The sequence below is a fragment of the Staurois parvus genome, unplaced genomic scaffold (genome assembly GCF_062004578.1).
Source record: "Staurois parvus isolate SC_StPar_1 unplaced genomic scaffold, SC_StPar_1.0 ptg001062l, whole genome shotgun sequence".
Lineage (NCBI taxonomy): Eukaryota > Metazoa > Chordata > Amphibia > Anura > Ranidae > Staurois > Staurois parvus.
Window position 1 is genome coordinate 2,421,809 of NW_028318858.1, and position 5,619 is coordinate 2,427,427.

The 5,619-nt window shown below is 43.4% G+C and overlaps 1 pseudogene; it reads left to right on the forward strand.

Moving 5' to 3' along the window:
- Positions 1-1,683: 1,683 nt before the first annotated feature.
- On the forward strand, positions 1,684-1,806 carry LOC149440660 (U2 spliceosomal RNA; annotated as a pseudogene).
- The last annotated feature ends 3,813 nt before the right edge of the window (positions 1,807-5,619 follow it).

Below are 5,619 nucleotides of genomic sequence, written 5' to 3' on the forward strand. Positions count from 1 at the left end.
TGTCTTCTGGGGACTGGGGTACTTGTGGTTCACTCATCCAAAACCAGGTGGACCCCATTCTTTAGGGAAACTGCCAAAAGAAGTACTTGATGCGGCTCCCCTAAAGGGAAACCTCATGGGAGGTAAAGAACCTGACCATAAGGTCACATGCACCCCCTTCAAGACTTTCAAGGCAAGTCCAAGGAGATACACCCTACTAATCAGGAGTGAGTAATATACCATAAATGATGCTTTCTCTGCTGTCATCTCCTAGTATCTTGTCTATTTTGGCTTTTTGGGGGGCACAGCTGGCTATGTACATTGATTACTATCTTCACCTACTGGTGCTTTCCAACTTTATTGCTGCAGAGGTTGGTCGATTATCCTTTATTGGTACTTTTTCTGTTTCTTTCTCCTTATGGAAGCACTGCTTACATTAAACTAGTATAGCACAAGCCCCAAAATGGGCTGGCTGTATTATCCCAGGTTCCATTCCCTATGAGGCACATGGCAGCCAGGCACACAGCAGTTCACAGTTACTCACCTCAGAAAACAGGCAGTGCATGTCCTTTTGTAGTTTATTTGCTGATATAACTTGGGTAGGGTGTGGGTGAGCCTTGGGATACCCCAAACTAGCAGAAAGATAATGTAGAACACGTCTTACTGCACTGTCTCTTCAAGGTGCAATCACCATCTTGTATTCAGTGTCTAGTAAACAACTACTCAGGGGACCCCTTTGCTAAAGTAAGGCCTGAATCAGCAAACTGAATTAAGCTCCTCAAAAAAAAGATGGCTAGGACAGTTTTTTAGGCTTGTACTCACTGTGTCCTGTGTACTTCCATGTTTTCTTGCGGGCCCAGACAGCCTCTGCACTGGATGCCTCAGGTCAGATCATGTGGGCTTCCTGCACTGCTCTTCAGGAATTCAGGACGTTGGTATGCTAGCTCATAGCTGGAGCTGGGACCTAGATGGCTTCTTCTAAGCTGCAGCTATCAGTCCAGAGGGTTCAGGCTGGGTCTTCTCCTATAGGAACAAGGACCCTGATGTTCCAAGACCCATTTTATTTATACCTACCTCAGTCCCCTGCTGGCCACTATATCTGCCAGGGATTGACTTAGGTGGTTTGAATATGCAAGTGCGGGTCACCTTTTCCACTTACTAAATTCTGTAGCCTTCCAGAAATCAGGGGAAAGGAGTTGGGCCTGCACCAGCAGAATCCAGAACAGCCACAAGAACTAAATTTGCCTAGTCAGTTAGCAACTTATTTAGGAGGGTGCTACATTAAAACAGTCCTTTTTGTGAAGTTTGGCAATAAATTTGTGAAGCCTCAGAGAACAAAATGACACAATATGCTTTTGTGTTATAATCCTAATGGAAAAGATAATGTGTAATATAAGGTGTAAAAGTGACCACTGTTATCATTTAAGAACCGTGCCATAAAATCTAATAGTAACCATGCAATCCCATAGGTGGTCCTTAGCCCAGCCTTAAATTTTTGCTCCTACCTTCCATAACAGGTGGGGCTTTACTGTGACTCAAACACCCCTATTGCCCCTCTTTGGGATACATCCTTCGTAAATTTCAGTAGATTGTCCAATAGGTGACTTTGCTTCAACTTATGGTCCCAGGTGTCTCCAGCTAATAAAGTCGCTGGGTGGACAGCAGCACAATTTATGGTTCAGATGTCCAGTCTCTTAAAACTGGCTAGCTTTTCAGCCTTTTGGCTAAGATCAAGTGTAGTATCTGTTCTTATCAGTGTAAAGTAGGGGTGCTCCACCATCATTCTTGACTTTTGGTGAGAATGACTGGCTGTATAGTACACCTGCTGCCATGATGGGGGCTCTGAAGGCTAGTATTGGCTGGAAAAGAAACCGAGGCACCCACAGGCTGTTGTGGCCCAAGAGTAATTCCCCTGGGAAAACTGGAGGGGCCCAGTTCCTCCTGCCTACCTTGTCTGTCCAAGTGCCAAGGAGGCAGAGAGTCTGCAGTGCCCCTTGGGAGCGGTCACCCCAGAGGTGCTGATAGTAACACTAGGGTGTGGGACCCCAACGTGTGAAAAGTGCACATTGTCACAGTTGCAAACACTTTGTTAGCACTGTGCCTTTTAGGGCTAGGAATTTTGGCTAAGTATAAGACAATTTTTGCTACCAGGCCCCGGGGCCTAGCCAGTTCACTATTGCACGGCCATGTATTTATTTATTTTTCTCTACTATTTTGTCACTTTCAATTATGTGTGTGTTTTTTTCTCACTAGGATGGAGGGTGTGGGTCCCCAAGCCCACCCTGAAGTCTACAAGGCAGATGTATGGCCCATAGGTTCCTTCCCCCCTTGATCTTGTGGTGTGTTGTCTCTCTTCGGGAGAGCCCCTCGACCCAGTACTCGGTGGTTGGTTTTGAATGGCCATGAGGAAAGGGGTCCACCAGGCCTTTGGCTAGGCGGACCATGTTGGAAACCTTGCTCTTGTCAGGAGCCTTGATTCCCAGGGAATCAAGGTAGAGGTCCTACCCCTTTGGGGGGTTGAAAAAGCACACCCCTAAGTGCACTTTTTTTGTGTGGGTCGTACACTTGCATATTTTTTGCACCAACGCAGACTTAGAAAAAAATTCTCTCTAGACTGGAAAAATATTCATGGCATCTGTCATTGTCAGAAGTTAATGCATTTGTCAGAAGTTGAATACCCTGGACAAAAAATAATATAAATACATTCTAGTTGTAAAAACTTTAATGTGTTTGTGTTGCACTTCTCCTTGATGAATTGAAGTTTCATTTTAAACCTGTGTTATGTACTATAAAGCTACAAGAGCAGAAGGACAAAGGGGTGTGTAAAGGTGACTCAATGTGACCTCCAGATGGGAGCAGTCATGCACTGGTGATGTGATGCCAAGATAAACTTTACTGATCTGTCATTAAAGGGTGACTCCACTTCCGTGGGAAAAAATAGCAAATAAAAAATTATATACAATTGTGACACACATCATATTGTAATGGACTGTTATTAAAAGTTACCTTTCCTTTTCAACCTGCAGCACTGTATTTTTCTGTAAAATGCAATATGACAACTTGCAAGTGTTCCATTAACAGATGGTGTACAGAGCATCCCCCCAGAAATGTCATTTCCTGCTTGTGTGATTGGCTCACTGATTTTCCCAGAAGTCTGCACTAAGATACAAGTCAGATTTGTAGCATCCCCCGCAAAAATGTCATTCTTGGTAAGATACTCCGAAAGACCCTGCCAGTGCAGAAGCTGATTGATAATTATAAAGTCACTCCAATTCACCTTTATTTTGCACATGGACACAAAACAAACAGCTATTTCTTCAGAATAACAAAAAGGTAGGAATATGCAACAAAGTTTGTTAGAATCCTTGCAATGTACATAAATCACCCAGTGGGGAGTGTTTTTTTTTTTTTCAACAAAAGTGTTAGAGTTACTCTTTAAGAAACAATATAGAAGGTAAAGAAATGTAAATAGAGTAAAGAAAGAGGAAATTAAAGAAAAACTTTAGATTCAGAAAAAAGCAATATTCTCTTTTCTGGCAATGCTATAAATATGTGCATACAGTATATACTATATTGCCAAAAGTACTGGGACTCCTGCCTTTACACACACATGAACTTTAAAGGCATCCCAGTCTTAGTCCGTAGGGTTCAATATTGAGTTGGCCCGCCCTTTGCAGCTATAACAGCTTCAACTCTTCTGGGAAGGTTATCCACAAGGTTTAGGAGGGTGTCTATGGGAATGTTTGACCATTCTTACAGGAGCACATTTGTGAGGTCAGGCACTGATATCAGACGAGAAGGCCTGGCTTGCAGTCTCCGCTCTAAGTCATTCCGAAGGTGTTCTATCGGGTTGAAGTCAGGACTCTGTGCAGGTCAGTCAAGTTCCTCCACCCCAAACTCGCTCATCCATGTCTTTATGGTCCTTGCTTTGTGCACTGGTGTGCAGTCATGTTGGAACTGTTCCCAAAAAGTTGGGAGCATGAAATTGTCCAAAGTGTCTTGGTAAGCTGCCGCCTTAAGAGTTCCCTTCACTGAAACCAAGGGGCCAAGCCCAACCCCGGAAAGACAACCCCACACCATAATCCCCCCTCCACCAAACTTTACACTTGGCACAATGCAGTCAGGCTAGGACTGTTCTCCTGGCAACCGCCAAACCCAGACATGTCCATCGGATTGCCAGAGAAGTGTGATTTGTCACACCAGAGAAAATGTCTCCATGGCTCTAAAGTCCAGTGGCGGCGTGCTTTACACCACTGCATCCGACACTTTGCATTGCACTTGGTGATGTAAGGCTTAGATGCAGCTGCTCGGCCATGGACACCTATTCCATGAAGCTCTCTATGCACTGTTGTTGGGCTAATCTAAAGGCTACACGAAGTTTGGAGGTCTTTAGCTATTGGCTCTGCAGACAATTGGTGACTTCTGCGCACTGTGCGCTTCAGCATGCACTGATTCCACTGTTATTTTACGTTACCCACCACTTCATGGCTGAGTTGCTGTTGTTCCCAGTTGCTTCCACTTTGTTTTAATACCACTAACAGTTGACTGTGGAATATTTAGTAGCAAGTAAATTTCACAGATGGACTTACTGCATAGGTGGCAACCTATCACGGCACCACGCTTGTATCACTGAGCTCCTGAGAGCGACCCATTCTTTCACAAATGTTTGTAGAAGCAGTCTGCATGCCTAGGTGCTTGATTTTATACACCTGTGGCCATGGAGGTGATTGGAACACCTGAATCCAATGATTTGGAGGGGCGTCCCAATACCTATGGCAATATAGTGTATATTGTATTACAAATATTTTAGCACCTGTGACCTGCGTGTTAGCTTTGCGAATTGTGGCTATAGTGTCAGTCCCTTAATCATAATAACCGTGATTGTCCTCCACCTATATGAACAGATGTATTGATTTCTGTGGTTGCTAAAGGTTAAAGCAAGTATTGCAAACCGTTTACAAATATTTTACCATACGCTATGGATTCATATGGATTCATGAGGAACAATTGGAACACTTTCAATTGTTTTTATCTCATTTATGCTGGTTGCTGAGGGCAATGGTTTTTTATGTTTTCACAGTACTTTTAGGTTAGTGAGTCGGGATTGTCTTTTACAGTGGGGCAAAAAAATATTTAGTCAGCCACCAATTGTGCAAGTTCTCCCACTTAAAAAGATGAGAGAGACCTGTAATTGGCATCATAGGTAGACCTCAACTATGAGAGACAAAATGAGAAAAAAAATCCAGACAATCACATTGGCTGATTTGGAAAGAATTTATTTGCAAATTATGGTGGAAAATAAGTATTTGGTCAATATCAAAAGTTCATCTCAATACTTTGTTATATATCCTTTGTTGGCAATGACAGACGTCAAATGTTTCCTGTAAGTCTTCACAAGGTTGGCACACACTGTTGCTGGTATGTTGGCCCATTCCTCCATGCAGATCTCCTCTAGAGCAGTGATGTTTTGGGGCTGTCGCTGGGCAACACGGACTTTCAACTCCCTCCAAAGGTTTTCTATGGAGTTGAGATCTGGAGACTGGCAAGGCCACTATTTTCCACCATAATTTGCAAATAAATTCTTTCCAAATCAGCCAATGTGATTGTCTGGATTTTTTTTCTCATTTTGTCTCTCATAGT